The sequence below is a fragment of the Anolis sagrei genome, chromosome 10, assembly GCF_037176765.1.
Source record: "Anolis sagrei isolate rAnoSag1 chromosome 10, rAnoSag1.mat, whole genome shotgun sequence".
Classification (NCBI taxonomy): domain Eukaryota; kingdom Metazoa; phylum Chordata; class Lepidosauria; order Squamata; family Dactyloidae; genus Anolis; species Anolis sagrei.
In genome coordinates, this window is record NC_090030.1 from 17086078 (window position 1) to 17113667 (window position 27590).

A 27590-nucleotide genomic window follows, 5' to 3' on the forward strand; every position below is an offset into this window, starting at 1 on the left:
TAACTGTAATTTTGTCACTGTTACGAATTTTAATGTAAATATCTGATATGCAGGATGTATTTTCTTTCACTGGACCAAATTTGGTACTAATATCCAATACTATTTATTATATATCATTTACAACACTTCTACCCCGCCCTTCTCAATCCCTGAGAGGGGACTCAGAGCGGCTTAAACTGGCAACATTCAATGCCTAAAATATGACAATATAACAGCAATATAAAACCATAAATAATCAATAGATTAAAAACAATAAACATTAACTATCGTGATCATGTAGCCATTTCCATTATTAACACAATCATATGGTCCAGTTCGATGTCCAATGTGCCATTATGCCTGTTAGCCAAAGACCCGTTTCCAAAACCATGATTTCAGTTTTTTCCTAAAGGAAAGGAGGAATGAAGCCAACCTTGACCGTGTAGTATATTACAATCCTTTGTGTCTCCAAGGGATACATTCCAAGACACAAGCAGCCCATGAATACTTGAAACCACAGACCCTATATTCTGATCATTTTTGGATTGGAATCATGCCACAAAACTGCACCAAAGAGAGGGGCATGCAAATACTTCCAGGGGAGAATTTTTGGTGCATGGGTAAGTAATATTCTGAACAGTCAACCTGTTTATAAGTGGTCATACTGTACAGGTAAGCAGGCAGCTTTCCTATTTGGGATGTTCCCATTTAATTCCTGTGGTGATCAAATTTGATACTAACAGCAAGGAGGAGGAGACCTGATTCTTGCAGCCCAGGAGCAAGCCATCAGAACAAATGGCATTAAGGCCAGGATTGAAAAATCAGCTGATGACCCAAAATGCAAACTGCGCAAACTGTGCAAGGAAGATGAGGAAACCATTGATCATATCCTCAGCTGCTGCAAGAAAATCGCACAGACAGACTACAAACAGAGGCACAACTATTTGGCCCAAATGATTCATTGGAACTTATGTCACAAGTACCACCTGCCAGTAATAAAAAAACAGGCGGGATCATAAACCTGCAAAGGTAGTGGAAAACGAACACGCAAAAAATACTGTGGGACTTTCAAATCCAAACTGACAAAGTTTTGGAACACAATTCACCAGACATCACGATTTTAGTTTGGATTATTGATGTCGCCATACCAGGTGGCAGTCGCATTGAGGAAAAACAACAGGAAAAACTCAGCCGTTATCAAGACCTGAAAATCGAACTGCAAAGGCTGTGTCATAAACCAGTAGAGGTGGTCCCAGTAGTCATTCGCACACTGGGTGCTATGCCAAAAGATCTCAGCTGGCATTTGGAAACAATAAACATTGACAAAATCACAATCTGTCAACTGCAAAAGGCCACCTTACTTAGATCTGTGGCATCATTTGAAAATACACAGTCCTGGACTCTTGGGAAGTGTTCGACTTGTGATTTTGTGATACGAAATCCAGCATATAGATCTCGTTTGCTGTGACATACTGTGTTTTGGTGTCAGTAAAATAAAAATAATAACAGCAGCAGCAGCAACAGCAACAGTAACAAGACTTTATTTATCTTCCACCATATCTCCCTAAGGGATCGCAGTGTGGATCACAGCATAAATACCACACAAGCACAGGCATACATTCAATGCCTTGATACAATGAAACAGAAATCCACAAAGACAAAGACTTCCCCTTTCATCTCTGACTTCTGGAGGTGGTGCTGAACTCCAGCTCTAAGGGAGGTTTCATCTCCATTTCCAAGATGAGGAGCATGGGTTGTCCATAGACACCTCCTGGCTGTGTGGCTGGCATCACTGCTTGGAGCACCTGTTCATCTTCCCGCCAAGGTAGTACCTATTGATCTACTTACATTTGCATGTTTCCAAACTGTGAGATTGGCAGGAGCTGGAGCCAGGGGCGGCTCAACCCATTACGCAAAGTAAGCATTTGCAGTATAGTTTATTTTGCCCAGGGGCGCTCTTAAGGCGCTCTTGGGGGAAAATAGACCTTGACATATGCAAGTTGTAGTAACTGGGATGTATAGTTCACCTAAAATCAAAGAGCATTCTGAACTCCATCAATGATGGAATTGAACTAAATATGGCACACAGAACTCCCATGACAAACAGAAAATATATATCAGTGACTGGTTTGGGGGGGGGGGGAGGCCACCAAAATACTGTTTGCTTACCATTGAAAATTACCTAGGGCCACCTCTGGCTGGAGCTAACCATGGGTGCTCACCCTGTCCCACGGATTCAAACTGCCAACTTTCAGGTCAGCAAGTTCAGCAGCTGCGCGACTGCAGCCCCTTTCCTGGGTATGATGAAACACAGGGAAGATTTCTTTGAATCCTTTCCAATATCTGGAGAAGCTTGGGAACAGTCCTTGTGCAAGTCACACTGAAACAAACGAGAACTGATCCAAAGTCATGGAGACCAACCTTTCCTATTTGACTGAAAACATGCTACTAACTCAGGGGGACTATTTGCTCCGAGCCAAGCCCTCTGAGCGAGCAATCTTCCCTATCCCTGAAAGCAATCCTCAATGTTAAAAGATATGATGTGAGCCTCACTGCAAAGAAGAAAAGGAAGAAATATATAATGCTAAAAATACCCCAGTGATCTATGCATGTAGCCACCATGTCTGACAAATTCAATTAAGTCGGTCATACATCATTTCCCCCCACCGTGTTATTGATAGAGACATTGCAGTATTGGATTTTAATTATTCAGCACATATCGATCCCAACATAATTTGGCGAGGATGATTTTGGAGTTGTCAGTCCCATTCCCTCTCACCATGGCCACGCAGAGGCAACACCCATTATTGAATTATAAATCACACGGTGTCGTTTGACAAAAGGTGAGGTTTCGTCTCTATCGCCCGGCTCTCGTGCATTTTGGTTTTGCGCATAAGAAGCCTTACATGTAATTTGCAGTGACATAGGGCAGCAGGGGCATTTTCATTTCTTCAGGATCAGAGAGAAACGCTTTGGCAGAACAATGCTGGGGATGCCCTCCACTTTTAGATCAGTCGCTGAACAACTCTGTCCCTTGACGTTTTGCCACCCAAGGCAACAAAATAGCGAAAAATGACCTTCTACTTCAAGTGGAAAATCCAGTGTTTTTCTCCACCCGTTCTTCCAGGGCAGCTTCCTCTAGCAGCTGTCAATGAGCGTCATCCAGCTCAATGCTTTCTATACCCACCAGGCACTGCCAAGCATCGCAAGAACAGGAGCATGGATTCCTCATTAGAACAGCTTCACCGGCTCTCCATAATTTTCTGGGCACAATTCAAAATGTTGGTTGTGAGTCTAAGGTCCCACGTGTCTTAATCTAAACACTGTGGAAGACTATTGTTCTCTATACGAGTCCACCTGGGTTTTAAGCTTTTCAGGGTAATATCTTGAATATCTGTCATCATTTACAATTATGTTTGGTGAGCATTTGAGAGAGTTCTTCTATCTCAGTGGTTCCCAGCCTGTGGGTCCCCAGGTGTTTCTGCCTACAACTCCCAAAAATCCGTCAGTTTACCAGCTGTTAGGATTTCTGGGAGTTGAAGGCCAAAACATCTGGGGACCAACAGGTTGAGAACCACTGTTCTATCTAGTTCAGTGTTTCTCAACCTTCCAAATGCCATAACCCCTTAATACAGTTCCTCATGTTGTGGTGACCCCCAACCATAACATTATTTTTGTTGCTACTTTATAACTATCATTTTGCTACTGTTATGAATCATAATGTATATATCTGAAATGCAGGGTGTATTTTGATTCACTGGACCTAATACCTGAAAAGCTCTAATTTGAATACTGCTGGGGTTGGAGGGGCATTGATTTTGTCACTTGGTAATTAATGGGATTTATAGTTCACCTCCAATCAAAGAGCATTCTGAACTCCACCAACAATGGAATTGAACCAAACTTGGCACATAGAACTCACATGACCAACAGAAAATACTGGAAGGGTTTGCTGGGCATTGACCTTGAGTTCTGGAGTTGTAGTTCACCTACATCCAGAGAGCACTGTGGATTCAATGATGGATCTGGACCAAAATTGGCACGGATACTCAATATGCCCAAATGCAAACACTGGTGGGGTTTGGATAAAATACACCTTGACATTTGGGAGTTGTAGTTGCTGAGATTTATAGTTCACCTCGAATCAAAGAGCATTCTGAACTCCACCAACAATGAAATTGAACCAAACGTGGCACACAGAACTTCCATAACCAACAGAAAATACTGGAAGGGTTTGCTGGGCATTGACTTTGAGTTCTGGAGTTGTAGTTCACCTACATCCAGAGAGCACTGTGGATTCAATGATGGATCTGGACCAAACTTGGCACAAATACTCAATATGCCCAAATGCAAACACTGGTGGAGTTTGGATAAAATAGACCTTGACATTTGGGAGTTGTAGTTGCTGAGATTTATAGTTCACATACCATCAAAGAGCACTCTGAACTCCACCAATGATGGAATTGATCCAAACCTGGCACACAGAATTCCCATGACCAACAGAAAATACTGGAAGGGTTTGATGGGTATTGACCTTGGGTTCGGGAGTTGTAGTTCACATACATCAAGAGAGCACTGTGGACACAATACCCCATGACCAATGGAAAATACTGAGTTTTCTGATGGTCTTTGACCCCTCTGACACCCCCTTGTGACCTTCCGCAGGGGTCCCGACCCCAGGTTGAGAAACACTAACTAGTTGCTCCCAGAGTTTGCAAATCCTTCCAAGGATTTGGCATTGTTTTGTTCCTTTACATAATTTCCTAGATATGGAAACTAGAGATGCCACACTCGCTGAGCATCAAAGTAAGGCAATTCCTCTATGTCCTGCCTAACAGTTTAAGATTGTTCAGGGAGGCCCTACTCTCAGTCCTGTCAGCCTCGCAAGTGCACTTGGCAAGGTCGAGGGACAGGACCTTCTCAGCGGTGACCCCACACTCCCCAGTGAGATCAGGTCAGCGTCTTCCCTCCTTTCTTTCAGAAAGAAGGTTTTTTTTGTCATGACAGGAGTGACTTGAGAAACTTCTGGTGTGAGAGAATTGGCCGTCTGCAAGGACGTTTCCCAGGGGATGCCAGGATGTTTTTGATGCTTTACCATCCTTGTGGGAGGCTTCTCTCATGTCCCCGCATGGGGAGCCGGAGCTTACAGAGGGAGCTCATCCGCGCTCTCCCCGGATTTGGACCTGCAACTTGTTGGTCTTCAGTCCTGCTGGCACAAGGGTTTAACCCACTGTGCCACTGGGGGCTCCTATAGAAAGAAGGTTAAATCATGGTTCTGGGACCAGGCCTTTGGACAGCAAGCATGACAGCACATTGGATGTTGAATTGAACTGGAATTGGCTGTATGGATTGATGACAATGTTTTCAATGTGTTTTTAACTTAATGTTCTATTTACAGTTTCAAACTGTTGTTATATTTATTTATATTTGTATTATCTTGTGGCATTAATTTGTATCTGGTATAAGTCACCCTGAGTCCCCCCTCGAGGGTTGAGAAGGGAGGGTTAGAAATGTGGAAAATAAGTAAATAAATAATTGCAAACCCGTTCTGAACAAAAATTGCTAAGAGAACCCTGTGATAGGGTTGCCTTAGGGTTCCCATGGGACAGAAATGACATGAAGACATACAACAACAACAACAACAACAACAACAACAACAACAACCAGGTGAATTTTTTTTTGTCATGTCAGGAGTGACTTGAGAAATTGCAAGTCGCTTCTGGTGTGAGAGAATTGGCCGTCTGCAAGGACGTTGCCCAGGGGACGCCCGGATGATTTGATGTTTTTATCATCCTTGTGGGAGGCTTCTCTCATGTCCCCGCATGAGGAGCTGGAGTTGATGGAGGGAGCTCATCTGCCTCTCCGTGGATTCAAACCTGTGACCTGTCAGTCTTCAGTCCTGCTGGCACAGGGGTTTAACCCACTGCGCCACCGGGGGCTCCACCACGTGAAGTAAACACACAGCACCATAAATTGACAAGCTGGAATGTATCCAGAGGAGGGCGACTAAAATGATCAAGGGTCTGGAGAACAAGCCCTATGAGGAGCAGCTTAAGGAGCTGGGCATGTTTAGCCTGAAGAAGAGAAGGATGAGAGGAGATATGATAGCCATGTATAAATATCTGAGAGGAATCCACAGGGAGGAGGGAGCAAGCTCGTTTACTGCTTCCTTGGAGACTAGGATGTGGAACAATGGCTTTAAACTACAAGAGAGGAGATTCCATCTGAACACGAGGAAGAACTTCCTGACTGTGAGAGCCGTCCAGCAGTGGAACTCTCTGCCCCGGAGTGTGGTGGAGGCTCCTTCTTTGGAAGCTTTTAAACAGAGGCTGGATGGCCATCTGTCAGGGGTGATTTGAATGCAATATTCCTGCTTCTTGGCAGGTGGTTGGACTGGATGGCCCATGAGGTCTCTTCCAACTCTTTGATTCTATGATTCTATGATTCTATAAAATTGGTTTCTTAAGCAAAAGAAATAAAGATAGCTCTTTATTTGGATGCATCTACATTGCAGAATTAATGCAGTTTGACACCACTTTAGTTGCCATGCTCAATGCTATGAAATACAGGAAGTTATAGTTTGATGAGGTACCAAACTACAACTCCCAGGATCCCATAGCATTCAGCCATAGCAGTCAAAGTTGTATCAAACCAGATTAATTTTACCATTTGAGTGCACCTTTCCTTACTTAAGTGGCTAAGTGGGGAAAGGAAAGGCCCTGAGGATGTTAGAAGTTGTGGACGTTGAAGTCCAAAACATCTGGAGAGACCAAGTTTGCCCATGCCTGATATAGAGCAAATTATCTTACTGATAAATCATCCAAGTTGGCTCCAAATTCCCTCTTTTGATCAATTTTATGACTGGGTTTTTCAGCCAAATCTTGCAGGTTTGACATCAACACCTTGCTGAAGGCGAAAAGAACGGGGAGGGCAATTAAAGCAAGGAGTGTGAAATGTTTGCATTGCAAGATGCTCTTACAAAGGCACCATCCATCAAACCCCCTTATTATCTCTGAATGTGACATCAAATCCATGTAAAGTATAATACATTTTCTTGTCAGTCATGCACCTGACGTTATGTGTCATGTATCTCATTATTTCTATAGAAGGTGGGTGGGGGACCTTCCATACTTGAAAGGCTTATCGGGGCAAACACCGTGGTGATAGGGAATTGCTGATATTGCAACTCAAGTTGTGGAGTTACTTGGAGAAAAGAATCCATTACAAGTTATTATATTTATTTATGTATATCATGCTTTCCTCCCATGAGTGAGACTCAAAGTGGCGTACATGGCTTAAACAGCAAAATGACATAGCATAAAAATTCAACAAAAACATCATAAACCACAGGAAACTAATAACACACAATATGTATCAAAAATTAGACAGATTAATACATTACAATGAATATCATTTAAAAATTCCCTAAACCTCAAGCCACTGAGAATCTTCATAAAACAATTGTATTAAGCTCCTAGGTAGCACCATTCCTTCGGCTTTATAGAAGTGTTGCCAGATCTAAGATAGTGCTTCTAAGACTATACATTCTTACCATTGTCTATTCAAGGTCATTAGGAAAAGCCTGGTTCAAATAAAAAGGTTTAAATTTGAGACCGAAAGACCAGTATGGATGGGGGCCCCGATCCTTCTAGGGAGGGAGCTGCAGGGCCACCACTGAAAAGTCCCTCACTCTCGTTCCTTCTCCTGATGATCCCAGGGCTCGAGTAGGCTGGCCTCAAACCATTTAGAGCAGTGGTTCTCAACCTGGGGTCCCCAGATGTTTTTGGCCTACAACTCCCAGAAATCCTAGCCAGTTTACCAGATGTTAGGATTTCTGGGAGTTGTAGGCCAAAAACATCTGGGGATCCCAGGTTGAGAATCACTGATTTAGAGGTGTATAGGTTCCAGAACTGTGGGGCCACCACCAAAAAGGCCCTTTCTCTTGTTCCCACCAAGCGCATTTGTGACAGTGGTGAGACCATGAGAAGGCCCTCTACTGATGATCTCAGGGTTCGTGTGGTTTTGTAGGAGGAGATGCAGTCCTTCAAGTAGGCTGGTCTCGAACCATTTAGAGCTCTAGAGTTTCCAGAGCTGCGGGGCCACCACCAAAAGGCCCTCTCTCTCATTCCCACCAAGTGCATTTGTGACAGTGGTGGGACTGTGAGAAGGCCCTCTCCTGATAATCTCAGGGCTCGTGTGGTTTTGTAGGAGGAGATGCAGTCCCTCAAGTAGGCTGGTCTCGAACCATTTAGAGCTGTATAGGTTCCAGAGCTGCAGGGCCACCACCAAAAAGGCCCTCTCTCTCGTTCCCACCAAGCACATTTGTGACAGTGTGGGACCGTGAGAAGGCCCTCTCCTGATGATCTCAGGGCTCATGTGGGTTTGTAGGAGGAGATGCAGTGCCTCAAGTAAGCTGGCCTCGAACCATTTAGAGCTGTATAGGTTCCAGAGCTTGGGGCCACCACCAAAAAGGCCCTCTCTCTCATTCCCACCAAGCACATTTGTGACAGTGGTGGGACTGTGAGAAGGCCCTCTCCTGATAATCTCAGGGCTTGTGTGGTTTTGTAGGAGGAAATGCGGTCCCTCGAACCATTTAGAGCTGTATAGGTTCCAGAGCTGTGGGGCCACCACCAAAAAGGCCCCCTCTCTCATTCCCACCAAGCGCATTTGTGACAGTGATGGGACCTTGAGAAGGCCCTCTCCTGATAATCTCAGGGCCCATGTGGGTTTGTAGGAGGAGATGCGGTGCCTCAAGTAGGCTTACCCCAAACCATTTAGAGCTTTATAGGCTAAAGCCAGCACCCAGAAACAAACTAGGAGTCAGTGTAACTGCTTCAGGAGCAGAGTAGTTCTTTCCTGTATCCTGTCCCCATCAGCAGGCTGTCCACTGACCTATGGACCAGTTGAAGTTTCCAAATTCTCTTCTGGGGCAACCCCGCATAGAGTGTGTTACAGTAGTCTAATCTGGATGTGACTAAGACATGTACTACCATGGCCAGATCAGGCTTTCCAAGGTATGGGTGCAGCTGGCATACAAGTTTTAATTGTGCAAAGGCCCTCCTGGCCACCATGGACAGCTGGGTCTCCAGGGTCAGCATTAAATCCAGGAGGAACCCCAGACTGCAAACCTGCTCCCGTACAACGGAACAGAACTACCTCTGTCTTGTCTGGATTCAATTTAAATTTGTTCATCCTCAACCAGTCCATAACAGCTGGCAGACACCAGTTCAGGTTTGGGACGTCATCCTTGACATCAGGTGGAAATGAGTAGTAGAGTTGAGTGTCATCTGCATGCAAATGGCACTGAACTCCAAAAGTCTGGATGATCTCTCCCAATGGTTTCATGTAAATGTTAAAGAACATGGGGGACAGAACTGAACCCTGCAGGACCCCACAGGAAAAAGGCCATGGGGCCGATCAGGAGTCCCCCAGCATGACCTTCTGGACCCGACCCTCTGGGAAGGACCGGAAACACTGTAACACAGTGCCTCCAAGTCCCATATTTGCAAAGTTATTTATTTACAGTCAGCCCTAAACAATGTGCACATATGATTTCTGTGTGTGTGTGTCTCTGTGTGTATGAGGAGCGACAGGAGAAACTGCAACTGGATGTTCAATGTTTTACCATCCTTGGGGAGACTTCTCTCATGTCCCTTCATGGGGAGCTGAAGCTGACAGAGGGAGCTCATCCATGCTCTCCCTGGATTCGAACCTCCGACCTGTCAGTCTTCAGTCCTGCCATCACAAGGGTTTAACCCATTGCACCACCGGGGACTCCATATATGAAATAAAGCATGTTCTCTCCCCTGATCAGCCCTTTTTGCATGATGCTTTTGAAATATTAAAGCCAAGTGCATAAGAGCAAAACGATGCATATACAGTGTAGAATTAATGCAGTCTGGTGCTATTTTAAGGCTCAATGCTGTGGAATCATGGGAGTTATCTTTTGACAAGCTATTTGCCATTCTCAACCAAAGAGTGCCAAACTACAAATCCCAGGATCTCATCTCTTTGAGTCACGGCAGTTAAAGTGCATAAATTCTGCTCAAAGATTAAATCTGCTCCATGAACATCTTTTAAGGCAGGGATGCAAAATATCATGTTTTCACACTGGAGAGGTGGAAAGAAAGACCAAAACTTTCTGCTGATGTATAGAATACTGCAATGCACTCTATGTGGGGTCGCCTTTGAAGACTGTTCGGAAACTCCATCTAGTCCAATGGGCGGCAGCCAGACTGCTAACTGGAGCAACATACAGGGAGCATACCACCCCCTGTTATGTCAGCTTCACTGGCTGCCAGTCCACTTCTGAACACAATTCAAAGTGCTGGTCTTGACCTATAAAGCCCTACACGGCTCCGGCCCAGCTTCATATCTCCCTCTATGTCCCACCCTACAGTTTAAGATCGTCTTGGAAGGCCCTGCTCTCGGCTCCGCCAGCTTCGCAAATGGGGACGAGAGACAGGGCCTTCTAGGCTGTGGCTCCCCACCTGTGGAACTCACTCCCCAGTGAGATCAAGTCAGCTTCTTCCCTCCTGTCTTTCAGGGGGGGGGGGAGTCCAGGCGTTTGGACAACAGATATAGCAGCACTTGGTTATGGACCTGAACTGAAATAGCTTATGGTTTTGATAAATTATGGGATTGAACTGGCTTTGTGGTGTTGACAAATGCTTTAATTGCTTTTAACCTAATGATTTATCTATTGTTTTAAACTATTGCTGTATTCTTGTTTGTTTGTATTTATGGCATCAAATTGTTGCCAAATGTAAACTGTCCTGAGTCCCTTTTCGGGGGTTGAGAAGGATGGGATAGAAATGCCGGAAATAATAATAAATGATGCCATATATTTTGTTAAACCTATTATAAGCATTTCCAAAAAAGAGAAAGCACCAAGAATTTGGCATGGCTAGACCCTTTCACTATCTTGTTCCTAACTCAAACCTTTGAAAGAGCCCCAGTCCTGTCACCATAGCCCAGTAGAAAGGGTGAAATAACAAACACACAACCCTGCAGAATTTTCACATTATCTGACTTCAAATTTACAAAACAGGAACTCTAGTTCTCTGCCTCCCCCTACAGGTGACTGCCTGCATTGCATCCGTCCCCTTCATCCTCTGCAGCATGAGATTTGTCCTCCTCCCAATAGCCAAACCCAAGAACGTAGGACTCAACAAGTCAAGGGTTAGTTGCCTGAGCTTTCTGCCAATTAGAGTGGGTTTAGCAGAGCAACTGCCAGCTTTTGTGGCAAGTCTTCTAAATTATTTATTTGCTTTTTGAAAGCAGCACACCTACAGGTATTCCCCCCACCCTTCCACCCACGCCTTTCCTTTTAACGAAGGCCTTTGATACTTCTGAGAGATGAAAATAAGGTGAATAGAGAGGGGGGGAATCCATCCTTTTAAAAAGTTATCTAAGGCTTCTTTTTAATCCCAGGCGCTTGTTTCCTGCCTCTCGAGCGGAGAGAGAGGCATTGTCTGCCTTTGGGGCCGCCTATTGTGGCCGAGTCAATCTACTCCTCCTCAAGGAAGTCTATTGAAGCGACGTGGCCATCTTTTGAAAGATTAATTGACCAAAATGCAATGAGGCTGCAGGGCTTCCATTCTGCGCTTGATCTTTGCACAGAGGGGTCAACTCCGCGGCGGCGTTTGGTCGCTCAGCATTCTGGGAGACAAGACAAAGCACCGAAACCATCCCCGGCCCCTATTGTAGCCGCAATAACAAGAAGGTGGGTGACGGAGAGGGTATTTTGCTGTCCTACGGCCTGGAAAATGAAGCCTTCCCTTAAAGAAGAGAATAATGAGGAAACCGTTATTCAGCCAGAACAGAACGTAATTGTCGGTGCAGCCATTTTAATCAACAGCAATGGCCAACATTAACCGACAACTTGCCCATTGTTTTAGATTTGTTATGCTCTTCCGAGTTATTTTTTTCCCTCCCATTTAAAGCAATGGTCCTTATCAAAGTCCCGGCGAAACACCATATCGATTGCAAGCCCTAGTCTCATAATGAATTCCACTCTCAATTAGTATTTAAGCAAGCTCTGATAATTATAGATTTAGAGATGAATCTGGTTGTTCCGGTTCGGATCTTTTTCTCCTCTGCTTTGTTGGCCATTTTTATTCTTCTAATACCCCATATGCTTCTCGTTGGGTCTGAAGGACCTCAAAAGACACCATGTGGAAAGATCTATGGTCTACTTACTCATTGTCTGAGTATGATGGCCTTCCAAGTGAAGTGTCTTGGCAGTAGATACGGAGGTGACTGTAGAGCCCTATCCTTGATCCACATGTTCTTCCAGTGAGAGCAACAGTTTCCAGGTGGAAAGTAGTCCTGGTCAGGGTTGGCTTAACACACCTCACTGTCTGAGTATGATGGCCTTCCAAGTGAAGTGTCTTGGCAGTGGATACGGAGGTGACTGTAGAGCCCTATCCTTGATCCACATGTTCTTCCAGTGAGAGCAATGGTTTCCAGGTGGAAAGCGGTCCTGGTCAGGGTTGGCTTAATGCGCCTTCCTCTAGGCATGTTTCTCCCTTTCGACTTCTTTTCGTGCCTCTTCAAATTCCACAGCACTGCTGGTCACAGCTGACCTCCAGTTAGAGTGCTCAAGAAACAGGGCTTCCCAGTTCTCAGCATCTATGCCAAAGTTTTTAAGATTAGCTTTAAGCCTATCTTTTCCTATCCATCAACATTCTGTTTTCCATTCTTGAGTTGGGAGATGGTGATCAGGCATTCGGACAACTTGGCAGAGTCCAGCAAAGTTGATGATGTAGGACCATTGCTTTAGTGCTGGTGGTCTTTTCTTCTTCCAGCATGCTGACATTTTTCCGCCTGTCTTTCTAAGAGATTTGTAGGATTTTTCTGAGGCAGTATTGATGGAATCATTCGAGGAGTAGAGTGTAATGTCTGTAGACAGTCCACGTTTCATAGGCATATAGCAAGGTTGGGAGGACAATAGCTTTATAAACAAGCACCTTGGCATCCCTATGGATGTCCCAATCCTCAAACATTCTGAGAGAGAGAGAGGGGGGGGGGAGATCTATGGTCTATGGTTACTCTAAATAACAATGATCTAGAAGGCAAAGGCTTTCCCAAATCTAAGAGCAGTTCAGCAGTGGACTATGATGCTTTCTCTGGAGGTTTTTAAGCAGAGGCTGGATGGTCATCTGACAGAAGGGCTTGGATTGTATGTGCCTGCATGGCAAGTGGTTGGACTTAATTGCCCTTGGAGTCTCTTCCAACCCTATGATTCTATAAGATCTATACATCAATTTCAACAAAGCAGGAGAACAGCCTATCTCTTGTTTTGTTTGCATGCCTGCATCATTTTGTATTGGAAGAGAGAAAGGGAGAACATTGAAAAAGCTCAGCCAACATCTGGCCTGCAACCTGGATCAACAGGAGCAGGTATCTCACAGGGATTGGTGTCATGGTTTGCACTAAATGAAGAAATATAACTTCCCACCAGTACCACCTTTGTTGGAGATTGTGAGAAAGAGAGGAGGCACTTTTGCAAATTGTGTATTGCTATGTGCTTACTCCACACAGTCATTTTCTCCCAGTATAATTGTTGTTCTTTGATAGTATACTGCACTGCAGTTATGAGTTCATAACTTAGGGTTGTTCTTGAATGCCTTCGAGTTGTTTCTGATTTATGGTGATCCTAAGGTGCCTCATCATGGGGTTTTCTGAGGTTGAATGCCACATTTGGGGTTAATCAAAAGAGGAAAAGCAAAATGATGATGATGGTGGTGGTGATGGATTTTCATCACCATCATCATCACCATCATGTTTAAGCAGGAATGCAAACTGTGGTCTCCAGTGCCATAGACCAACACCCAAACAACTGTACCAGATTGGCTCCAACCGAGTTCCAGATATTTAACTGGCATGGATCAATGCTATAGAATCCTGGGATTTGTAGTTTGGAGAGGCACCCGCACTCTTTGGCTGACGCTAAAGAGCTTGTGAAATGACAACTCACTCTCGGGATCCCATAGTACCAAGCCATGGCAGTTAAAGTGGTGTCAAACTGCATTAATGCTATAGTGTTGATCAGTGGTTCCCAACCTGTGGTCCATGGTCCACCAGTGGGTCGAAAAAGTGAAAGTATGGTCCGTGGCCTCACCATTACTACACCATTGCCTTGAAACCAAGTGGCAACAAGAGCGAATGGTCTAGTGAAACCTTATAGTGCTGAGGAAACAGGGATGTCAGGAGGGGAGAGGCTGACCACCCACGAAAGATTACTACTACCACATCAGCTCTAGATGATTAAATATGGTTTTCTGTGAGCGAGCAGATAGCAAGTACTGGATGGTGTATGTTCTGTATCAGAAACTGAAGCTGATGTGGTCTGTTACATGCAATTTTGGGAATCAGCACCCCAAATAACCAAACCAAATCTAAAGTTGACCAAAAACTGATTCGTAACCCTTTTGGTACTAATGTTGGAGAGTTGTACCTGATCAAAATAGTGCCTGGTCAAGTGGTCTCTGGTCAAAAAAAGGTTGGGAACCTCTGGTGTAGATACACCCATAATTCTCTTTACACACCAACTAGCAACTGGTTTCAGCCCCCTCATAGCTGCTTAAGGCTTTAAAAGGGGGGGGGGCTGGAAAGGGTCAGGCCAGGAAATGATACCTGCTTCTGCATACATCACTAAACAGACAGTGTCAAATATTGATGATGACTATATTTATTATTGGTTGAATTCCATTTGGGGTGGAATGGCTGTCTAAATGTAGGAAATAGCATGGAACAGTTTCACCATGGCTTCACCAATGGGTGTCAACCCAAAGTGAGGGTTACATCAGTCCCATTCTACAGGATCTATGTGTAATGGGACTTATGTATAATGGAGACAGTGCGCAATGGAGGTCAGTGAACCTGGGAATCCAAGGCACATTGGAATCCAAGGCACAATGGTACCTATATAGCAGTCGATAGGAATTCCTAACCGACTGTTAGGTATTGTGGGAGTTGGCGTCCAAAACACCTGGAGGGCTGAGGTTTGCCCATGCCTGATATATACGTACAACTGCACCAATTTGCCAGTACACTATTATTCATTTGTGGTATTCACTGGGGGCCCATCTACAGTACAATATTGTAGAATACTTGTTGCGTATTTAAACAAACATAAACAATCTATGTTCAAAGTGCTGGTCTTGTCTGAATGTATCTCCCTCTACATTCTGCCTCATAGCTTAAGATCCACGGGGAGGCCCTGCTCTCGGTCCCACCAACCTCACAAACGTGTCTGGTGGGGATGAGGGACAGGGCCTTCTCGGTGGTGACCTCCGCTTGTGGAATTCGCTCGCCAGTGAGATTAGATCAGCGTCCTCCCTCTTTTGTTTTAGGAAAAAAATGAAATTATGGCTTTGGAACCAGGCTTTTGGCTAGCAGACACAATGGCACTTTGGACATTGAACTGGACCATATGATTGTTATGAAAATGGAAATGGCCACATGTCTGTATGATTATTGTTTTTAATCTATTTGTGTATTTATGGTTTTATATTGTTGTTATTGTGATATTGCGGCATCGAATTGTTGCCAGTGTTAGCCGCTCTGAGTCCCGCCTCAGGGGTTGAGAAGGGCGGGGTAGAATTGTTGTAAACAAACAAATAAATAAATATGTAAGGAGAAGGTATAATAACAAAAAAACATATAGTATATAATATTTCATCTTACCAAAATCCCCAGTATACAGCTCCATATAATGTAGGTTGAACTGTATTATATGAGTCTGCACTGGCTATATAATGCAGTTTCAAACTGCATTATATGGGAGTGTAGATGGGGTCCAGGAGGATTTGGTACGTTGCTATGTATATGCAAAGCTATGTAATGAGAATTCCCATCATAATCATAACTTCTCACCTTTTGCCCAGGGAATTTAAGTAGCTGACAAACATTAAAACAAATAAAACATATCTTTTTTTAAAAAAAAAAACAACCACATCAAATTATAAAATTATAATTAAACTAACAACAGAATTAAAAGCAGTTGGAAGCATAACCATGAAAGAGAAAAGTACAAACAAGCAGAACCGTTCTTTCCCCTCAAGCGATCAGCCTTCAAAGGACTGCTGAAACAAAGAAGGGTTTTTTAATCTTATTTATTGATTGAATTTAACATAAACAACATAATCCACAAACAAATAAAGAAAAAAAAGGAAAAAACAAGAAAGAAAAGAGAATATCTATGCATATATATGAAGTTACAGCTGTATATATAACTAGGACGGAAACTAAACTAAATCCATCAAATCCCTAAATTAAAATAACAGACACTAAAAAAGTAGCAGTGATTAAAGGTGCATCTACACTGTAGAATTAATGCAGTTTGACAACACTTGAGCTGCCATGAGTCAATGGTATGGAATCCTGGAAGTTAGATAAGGGCCTTATCACACTCACTATGGGATGCACTTTTCCAGTAGGCAACCCATGACTTTTGTGGACATAATAAACACTGAATCAGGCATGGGCAAACTTTGGCCCTCAGATGTTTTGGACTTCAACTCTCACAATTCCTAACAGCCTACCAGCAAAGATTATTGGGATCCCATCCTTTGCACGTGGCTTCTTGTGGGTTACTGACAAAACAGGCCATGCATCTTACAACTGAATCCATAGGAACCAGTATGCGATGAACACCAGAGATGGGATATTTTACTGTGTAATAAGGTCCTTATTTCTGAGGCTCAAGCTCTCTTAGGCAGAGAAGGCTAAAGACCTTATATGCAGATAGTTACAAGTCCTGGAGCTGGTTCAGAGCCCGAATGGTGCTCACATGGACCACAAAGACTGACCTCAATCCAGTTTCAAGATCTACAAAGGGGCTGCAGTGGGTGCTATGGGTTAAACCTTGCGCGGATGAATCTGCTGACCTGAAGGTTGTCATTTCGAAGCCATGGGTTGGGGTGAGCTCCTGCTGTTAGCCCTAGCTCCTGCCCACCTAGCAGTTTGAAAACATGCAAATGTGAGTAGATCAATAGATATCACTTCGGCAGAAAGGTAATAAAGGCACCCATGCATCTTTGCCGGCAACACAACCAGTGATATTATTATTATTATTATTATTATTATTATTATTATTTTGTGGCGGCAAAAAAAGCCAATGGGATTTTGGCCTGCATCAATAGGAGCATAGTGTCTAGGTCCAGGGAAGTAATGCTACCCCTCTATTCCGCTTTGGTTAGACCACACCTGGAATATTGTGTCCAATTCTGGGCACCACAATTCAAGAGAGATATTGACAAGCTGGAATGTGTCCAGAGGAGAGCGACTAAAATGATCAAGGGTCTGGAGAACAAGCCCTATGAGGAGCGGCTTAAGAAGCTGGGCATGTTTAGCCTGAAGAAGAGAAGGCTGAGAGGAAATATGATAGCCATGTATAAATATGTGAGAGGAAGCCACAGGGAGGAGGGAGCAAGCTTTTAAACAGAGGCTGGATGACCATCTGTCAGGGGTGATTTGAATGCAATATTCCTGTTTCTTGGCAGGAGGTTGGACTGGATGGCCCATGAGATCTCTTCCAACTCTTTGATTCTATGATTCTATGATTCTAAGGACATCAGGCTCCTCAGGTTGGAAATGGAGCAAGAGCACCTCCCATGGCCAGAGTAAGCATCACCCCCGGAAGCTGGAGATGAAAGGGGAAGCCTTTGCCTTTGTTCTGTGTATTTTTCTGTGTCACTGTTTCACTGGATTAAAGGCATTGAATGTTTGCCTATCTGTGTATGTTATCCACTCTGAATCCCCTTGGGGAGATAGAGCAGAATACAAATATATTATTATTATTATTATTATTATTATTATTATTATTATTATTTGAAACAAAACAAGATGAGTCCACAGCAGACACTCTGCTAGCTGTTGTAGTGGATCACACGTTGGGCACTTCCCAAGTGTCTAGGACTGTGTGATGTATCGGCGAATAATGCGTGCAGATCCCAGTAAGGTGGCCTTCTGCAGCTGGCAGATGGTAATCTTGTCAGCGCCAATTGTGTTTAAGTGCAGGCCAAGGTCTTTAGGCACTGCACCCAGGGTGCCAATCACCACTGGGACCACCTTTATTGGTTTGTGCCAGAGTCTTTGCAGTTCGATCTTTAAATCCTCATATTGTGTCAGCTTTTCCCTGGCTTCTTCTTCTTCTTCTTCTTCTTCTTATTATTATTATTATTATTATTATTATTATTATTATTATTTGATGCACAACAAGATTAGTGCACAGCAAACAAGATCACTATGCTGGGTTTTGCCAAGTGTCTAGGACTGTGTGATGTATCAGCAAATAATGCGTGCAAATCTGAGTAGGATGGGTATTATTAGTAGTAGTATTAATAGTAGTAGTATTAGTATTATGGTGGTGGGTGTCCACACAGTGATTCACATTCTCCAATAATTTCCATGTGTAATGGAAATTATACTAAATCTACTAAAGGAGCTCTATTTCAGAGGATCTCTCCACCTTGCTTATTCTGGTGACGCTGGACTTAGCGCAGACACCCCTGGTTTAAAGGTTATAAAGCATACACTGCATAACCACTGTGCTTTTAAGCTGCCTTGAAACTGCATTAAATGGCTGGTACAGATGTGTCCCCAGATTCATCACCTTGCTACGTCAGGCCTTAGGAGATCTGCAGTGAGTGCTTGTAAGCTCATCCCTGGAATAGACAATACGTTGCAGAAAGTCTCTGGCTGGGAAGCCATCAGAGCGGCAGCCAGTTCCTGCCAAACACTGATGAGGCATAGAGAGAAAAGACAGCCCTTGGCATCTGGTTTGGGGTTCCCTGGAAGGTCAGGAAATTGCTAGTTATTTCTGATTATTGCATTTGTTCTTCCTCTCAGGGAGAGGTGCTAATGGGTTTTTCCACCTCAGGTGTCCAAATAACTGGCCAGATTTGGGCATTACACACTTTTGTCCTGTGTTGGAGAGAAGCAACACTATTGGGTTCTTGTAGGTTTTTTTAAATAATAAAAAAGTTGATCATAATAAATTGTGGCAAGTTCTTGGTGGGATGGGCATCCCAAGCCACCTTGTCTCTCTCCTGAGGAATCTGTACAAGGACCAAGTAGCAACAGTCAGAACTGACCACGGAACAACAGACTGGTTCCAGATTGGGAAAGGCGTACGGCAAGGCTGCATACTCTCACTCAACCTTTTCAACTTGTATGCAGAACACATCATGCGATGTGCGGGGCTTGATGAATGCAAAGCTGGGGTGAAAATTGCTGGAAGAAACATCAACAACCTCAGATATGCAGATGACACCACTCTGATGGCCGAAAGCGAGGAGGAGCTGAGGAGCCTTCTAATCAAGGTGAAAGAAGAAAGCGCAAAAGCCGGGTTGCAGCTAAACGTCAAAAAAACCAAGATTATGGCAACAAGAATGATTGACAACTGGAAAATAGAGGGAGAAACCGTGGAGGCCGTGACAGACTTTGTATTTCTAGGTGCAAAGATTACTGCAGATGCAGACTGTAGCCAGGAAATCAGAAGACGCTTACTTCTTGGGAGGAGAGCAATGTCCAGTCTCGATAAAATAGTGAAGAGTAGAGACATCAGACTGGCAACAAAGATCCGCCTAGTCAAAGCCATGGTATTCCCTGTAGTCACCTACGGATGTGAGAGCTGGACCTTAGGGAAGGCTGAACGAAGGAAGATCGATGCTTTTGAGCTGTGGTGTTGGAGGAAAGTGCTGAGAGTGCCTTGGACTGCGAGAAGATCCAACCAGTCCATCCTCCAGGATATAAAGCCCGACTGCTCACTGGAGGGAAAGATACTAGAGACAAAGTTGAAGTACTTTGGCCACATCATGAGGAGACAGGAAAGCCTAGAGAAGACAATTATGCTGGGGAAAGTGGAAGGCAAAAGGAAGAGGGGCCGACCAAGGGCAAGATGGATGGATGGCATCCTTGAAGTGACTGGACTGACCTTGAGGGAGCTGGGGGTGGTGACAGCCGACAGGGAGCTCTGGCGTAGGCTGGTCCATGAGGTCACGAAGAGTCGGAGATGACTGAACGAATGAACAACAACAACAACAAGGTTTTTTTGGGCTATATGGCCATGTTCTCGCGGCATTCTCTCCTTATGTTTCACCTGCATCTATGGCAAACATCTTCAGAGGTACCTGTTGGAACTAGGAAAATGAGTTTATATATCTGTGGAATGACCAGCGTGGGACAAAGAACTCTTGTCCGCTGGAACTAGGTGTAAATGTTTCAACTGACCGCCTTGATTAGCATTTGATGGCCTGGCAGTTGTTTGGTGTGGCTTGTTAGTGCCTGGGGGAATCTTTTGTTGAGAGGTGATTAGATGTCTCAGATTGTTTCCTCTCTATTGTTTTGCTGTTGTAATTTTAGAGTTTTTAAATACTGGTAGCCAGATTTTGCTCATTTTCATGGTTTCCTCCTTTCTGTTGAAATTGTCCACATGCTACCTCTGAGGATGCTTGTCATAGATGCAGGCGAAACGTAAGGAGATAATGCCTCTAGAACATGGCCATATAGCCCGAAAAAACCTATAACAACCCAGGGATACCGGCCATGAAAGCCTTCAACAATACAAGCAACACTATTTCGTAATCTAAGTAATAAAAGGTCCTGGGTGTTTTTGTTGTTGTTGTTCTGGTGATGTGAGTCCTCCTCTCTGAGTTGCAGTTGTCAAAATGGACGTTCAAAATGAAAATAAGGGCAACCCGATGCCAACTGTCTTTGTTTCACTAGTCCACCCTCACCATCCTCCAAATGCTAATGTTGCCAAAAGAACTTCCAGCTAGACAGAGGATGAGAATTAAAATGGGTTTGGGGTTAAAGAGATTTTGTCAAAATGACCTTCTTCACTGGTGGTTTTAACTGGAATGTCTGTAATTAATATGGTTTCATGACGGTAGCTGAACGTACATGAAATGCACCATCATTGGGAACTTGGCAATTCACAAAGCCTCTCTCCACATCCAACGATGCTTGCAGGCTTTCTGCAAATAAATATTATCATAATAATGTCTCTCTGTGTGCATGTGTGTGTGTACTCACAGTGTTTTACTGATCTCTGGTTAATTGCAAGCCATATTTATGCGTGGAAAAGCCTCTGGTTCAACGTTAGCTGTAATGTATGCAATTTTTAACCTTTTAAGCTGTTTGTGCAGCCGCTGATTAGGTGCCTAATTAAAACTTCACTTTGGTTTGTCAGGATAGGCTTTGAACTCTATCTAACAAAGTGATGAAGCGGAGGAGGAAAGGAGGGGTGCAGGAAGGGTCACCCACAAGAACAAATTAAACGCCAGCCAGATCGGCTTGAGACTCCTCAGCAGCTTCCTTAGGGACAATGGCAGGTCATTTGTACATACACATCCCTCTCTATCCACAGATTCTGTATCTGCAGATTTAACCATATGTAGCTAGAAAATATTCTAGCTGCTCTTCCAGCAGTCACCAGCCAATCCCTCTTCAATGCTAGAAATACAACTTAATAGTGTAACATTACAAAATCTTGACCATTTCCACTACCTTGGCAGCCACCTCTCCACAAAAGTCAACATTGACACTGAAATACAACATCGTCTGAGCTCTGCAAGTGCAGCACTTTTCCAAATGAAGCAAAGAGTGTTTGAGGATTGGGGCATCTGTAGGGAAACCAGTGGAGTTGATGTCATAGGAGCATCACTTCAATGCTGGTGGTCTTTCCTTCTTCCAACATGCTGACATTTATTCACCTGTCTCCCCAAAAGATTTGCAGGACTTTTCAGAGGCAACGCTGATGGGATCATTCCAGGAGTTGAATGTGATGTCTATAGACCGTCTACGTTTCGCAGCTGTATAGCAGGGTAGGGAGGACAATCGCTTGTTTTTAAAGCTATTGGCCTCCCAACCCTGCTGTAAAGCTGCGAAACATAGACTGTCTACAGATGTCACATTCAACTCCTGCAATGATTCCATCAGCGTTGCCTCTGAAATATATAAGCCTTATATTAATATATAGCAATGTTCTTGGTCCTCCAGAGCACTATTATGGTACCATTTGGCAGAACTTGCATATTTCAGTAGGATTGGTATTATTTACAGTTCTATATTTCCATGAAAAATGTGGATAGGGGGTTTACAATCAGGACAACCATGCCATAATAGGGAATATATCTACAGATGTTCATAATAGCCAAAGGGACCCATCCTATAATAATCTATCTATCTATCTATCTATCATCTATCTATCTATCTATCATCTATCAATGCTCTGTGCATAATGAGTACCTTAAAAACAAAAGAACCAATGAACGAAATCACACCACATTTGGCAACAAAACGTCTCACAACACAAGGAATGACCATCACTCAAAAATTATGATTTTGTCATTTGGGAGTTATAGTTGCTGGGATTTATAGTTCACCTACAATCAAAGGGCATTCTGAACTCCATCAACAATGGAATTGCACTAAACTTGGCACACAGAACTCCCATGACCAACAGAAAATACTGGAAGAGTTCGGTGGGCATTGACATTGAGTTTGGGAGTTGCAGTTCACCTACATTCGGAGAGCACTGTGGACTCAAACAATGATGGATCTGGACCAAACTTGGCACAAATATTCCATATGCCCAAATATGGACACAGATGGACTTTGGGGAAAATAGACCTTGACATTTGGGAGTTGTAGTTACTAGGATTTATAGTTCACCTACAATCAAAGAGCATTCTAAACCCCACCAACGATAGAACTGGGCCAGACTTCCCACACTGAACCCCCATGCTGAATAGAAAATACTTAAGGCCATCCAGTTCAACTCCCTTCACCAGGGCAAGAAAACGTAATCAAAGCCCTCCCAACAAAGAGCCATACAGCCATAGATATAGATAGATATATATTCACACAGAAAGAGATATAGTATCATAGATTTGAAAGGAACCCCTAAAGAAGGACAATGATATGTTGCATGTTCCAGAGAAGGCAAACTAGACACTCTCCACATCAACACTGACAAAGAAACAGCAAGAAATACTGTTTACCCACAAGCATAAATACATTGCATATATTAGAAACCGATACTTTCTCATTTCTTTATTTTCCAGATCACCAGACTGGGCCACAACTATGCGTGGCAGGGGACAGCAAGTAATTATACTATATAAAGAGATGGTGGGGCGGCATAGAAAGAAAATTCCCCAAGTTCTAGTATGACAATGATTTGTTTCTGTGTTCCAAATGGAAGTGAGGAAAGATGGATTATGGTGCTCTTCATGGGTTTTAAGGTGAATGCCCAAGTTTCTGAGGATGCACCAGTATCCATCAGCGAGTGGGAAATGCTTTGCCTGGGCAGCGGCCCTCCAGTGGGTCTTCATTATTAATTTCCCCATTCGAGGAAACCCCCTTCAATGACAACTCCTTGCTTCCAGGCACCTTTATCTCTTCTAATGGTTCCTTTGAGAAGACGGATAGCGGGGCAGAGGGAATCCATTTTCCACTGACATGGAACGCAATGCCCCATCAACCCATCCTCTTTGGAGGAACCAGCTGATAAAGAAGTCCCAAGCTTTCCTCCGGCATCGAGGGGAAAGGGGCAGGTGTGCTTTGAAGATATGGAGAGACCAAGCACAGATAATTCAAGTTCAAGAATCTCTCCCCCCCCCCTCACTCCCCCAATGATAAATTGTGATTTATATCCAGTTGTGTAAGGAAAGAGATCGCGCAGAACGTTTTTACCACATTGATCAGGACTGCAGCCCTTGTAAATCATCCCCATTGGATGTCTGCCAATGGGCCGCGAGGTGAGACTCAATTCATTAGGTGCCGCTCAAAGCCTTTTAGAGTCACATAAATAACATGGCTCCTTTTTTGATTCAGCTGGAAATGCATTTCTTCTACATTGAGCCTTTATATAGCAAAAGTAAACACTGCGCACAAGTTTGTGCACACAATCCACCCTCTGTATCCATAGATTTTACAACCATGGATTCAACCATCCATGGCTTGAAAATATATATTTTTAAAATATCCAAAAGGCAAAACCTGATTTTGCCATTTTACATAAGGAGCACCAATTCACCATACATTGCATACACAGGTATTGTGTCCTCTATCCAAATGCTTGGCGTCAGAAATATTTTGCATTTTTTTCAAATTTTAGATTTTCTGAATTTGCATTTTTGTACATAATGTGAGAATTTGGAGATGGAACCCATGTCTAAACACTGTTTAGACACAAAATGCACATATTATCGAAGGCTTTCATGGCCAGAATCACTGGGTTGTTGTAAGCTTTTTCGGGCTATATGGCCATGGTCTAGAGGCATTCCCTCCTGACGTTTTGCCTGCATCTATGGCAAGCATCCTCAGAGGTAGTGATGCTTGCCATAGATGCAGGCAAAATGTCAGGAGAGAATGCCTCTATAGACCATGGCCATATAGCCCGAAAAAACCTACAACAACCCAATGCACATATTTCATCTATGCCTCATATGCATAGCCTGAATGTAATTTTACTTTAAGCTGCGTATATAAGGAAACATAAATGATTTCTGTTTTATGCTTGGTTCCCAACTCCAGTCTGTCTCCTTGGGTACATACATACATGTAAATATAGCTATTCCAACATCTTTTTTAAAAGCTGAAAATCAAAACATTTCTTGCCCCAGGCATTTTAGATAAGAGAAATCCAACCTGTATTTCAATCTAGTGATGGAGGGTGCATCTACACTGCTAAATTAATGCAGTTTGTCACCACTTTAACTGCCATGGGTCAATACTATGGGGTCCTGGGAGCTGTAGTTCAGTGAGATTCCAACACTCTGGCAAAGAAAGCTAAAAACCTTGTATTTTGAGAGCATAACCTTTTGGAAAGCCAGAATCTCCATAGCCTTTTGGAAGCGTGACTTTTTGGAGATGAATTGGCATTCACACCATTTTGTAATGTCTGATCTCCTTGAGAAGAACTGAAATCTCATTTGAGTGTGTCTTCTTTTTGGTGGTAAATATCCACTAGTATTCATGCAAGGCAAATCAGGTTTCTCAGTTGTTAGACTGATATACCTGGTTATTTCACTGAACCGTTAGGAACAAAGATTATGCCAATGCAAAAAATATACAGAAGATCTTCAGAAGTGTTATTTCAGTTGCCTCCAAAACATCTACTCTCTCATAAAATATATTTGGTTTTAAATCATTCTCTCAAAGGACAAAAATAAGTAGTCTTCGTTTAAAAAAAAATAACATAGTTGGTTTACTTACTAACTTTATGCATTCAGCCTACAAGTACATTGCTTATAGTTGAAAGTTTAAATAGTAAGTTCTCTAAGGTATTCTGTTGCAGTCTCTTCTCTGTCTTGTCTAAAGCAATCAGTCTGATGCAGTCTCATGGTTAAAGCATATCAAACACTGAGTTCTAAAATGAAGTCTCAGTCTGAATAGTCCCAGATCTGATCACATGGTCTGCAGCCCCTCCCACAACCTCAAACAACATAGAGTTAAGGGAAAACCGCATACCAATATACACATATGCAGTATAGTATGCAATCTGAAATATATACATAACAAATAATTAGTGTAGGAATCTTGTAGAAGGTTGCTGTTTCCAACATAAAACTGCAACTCCCAGGGTTCCATAGGATGGTGCCATGGCAGTTAAAGTGGTGTCAAACTGCATTAATTATTCTGTGTAGATGCACTTGGAGATTGTAAACATGTGACATGTTTCCACTCAACCTGCTCTCCTGCTGCTAAACGATATCTAAGTCCTTTTCTCAACCCAACTGGCTCAAATCTACAACTTTCAAGCACAAATACAAGCTTTCAGCTGCAGCGTTTTTAGATCTTTGATTTAAGGATCATCTCATTTTCTAGGAAGCTGCACAAAGCAAGTTGCTCATCACTTAAAATCACTAGAAAGGACATCTCATCAGACCATGTTGTTTTCCCAGACGATGAGATATCTGTCTTGTCTATATACATTTTTAGAAAAAAAAACTACTTTGAAAGGCAGACTCCAAGCCACCAAAAGAAGACAGACTCAGGGAAATCGAATTACCTGAGCCATAAAAGCCAAAGATTATTTGTATTAAATGTTGCAGCACTTCCTGGATTCAGCCTGATAGAAAAACAGAATGGAGAGAAAAAGGATAGGATGAGACAGAGGAAAGGCATTATAAGTCAGATGAAGGTGACGGGGGCAATTTGCTTACTTCACTGTCTTAAAAAGTAAAGGCATGAAGTTTGCTCACAGAACAGCAGTGCGGGAAATATGCCCCATGGATCAACCCAAGGAGAGGCCCATTTTTGCACCCACAAGGACTCAAAACAACTGCAATTTCAATGGACAATTCTGAAATGTCTGGAAAATTGTTCCAAATTGCCTTCTAGGAACATAATTTTGTTGTTAGAGCAGTGATTCTCAACCTTCCTAATGCTGCGACCCCTTAATCCAGTTCCTCATGTTGTGGTGATCCCCATCCATAACATTATTTTCATTGCTACTTCATAACTATAATTTTGCTACTGTTATGAATCGTAATGTAAATATCTGATATGCAGGATGTATTTTCAGTCACTGGATGAAATTTGGCACAGATGCCCCATATGCCCAAATTTGAATACTGTTGGGGTTGGGGACAGAGGGATTGATTTTGTCATTTGGGAGTTGTAGTTACTGGGATTTATAGTTCACCTACAATCAAAGAGCATTCTGAACTCTGCCAACGATGGGATTGAACCAAATTTGGCACACAGAACTCCCATGACCAACAGAAAATACTGGAAGGGTTTGGTGGGCATTGATCTTGAGTTTTGGAGTTGTAGTTCACCTACATCCAGAGAGCAAATAATTACAGATCTGGACCAAACTTGGCACAAATACTCAATATGCCCAAACATGAACACTGGTGCAGTTTGGGGGAAATAGACCTTGACTTTGGGGTGTTGTATTTGCACTTATTTATAGTTCACCTTAAATTAAAGAGCATTCTGAACCCCACCAATGATAAAATTGGGCCAAACTTCCCACACAGAACCCCCATGACCAACAGAAAATATTGTGTTTTCTGCTTGTCCTTGGCGACCCCTCTGGTACCCCCTCATGACCCCCCCCCCAGTGGTCCAGACCCCCAGGTTGAAAACGCTGTGTTAGAGAGTATGCTGCAGTTAGAGATCTGATTTAAGGAGCAAACATCCATAGTAACTTGGGGTTCTGGTTTAACCTTGCTACATCTTGGAAGGTTAAGAAAGGACTCATAGGAAGAGGGAGAGGTGGAGCAGCATCTCTTAAAGTATCAAGGGTCAGGATGGGTAGAAAAGAAAAGAGGTCACTTCAGGTGACACAAACTGTCCAACCCAATGACTAATTCCCACTGTTAGGCTTTCTTGACTCTCCGGCATTAATTGTTGTTGCATTCCAAGAAATGTTATCTGCCTTCAAGTCACTTCCAACATCTGGTGAGCTTAGCGTGAACCCAAATGGGTTTTTCTTGGCAAGATTTGCCCAGAGAACCAAGATTTCCCATTGCCTTCCCCGAAGTCTGAGACCATGGCTAAAGAGGGATTTGAACCCTGGTGTTGTAGGTCAGCAGCCAGGAACTGATGTGTTCACTTATGATTCAGAAGGATTTGTGGGATTT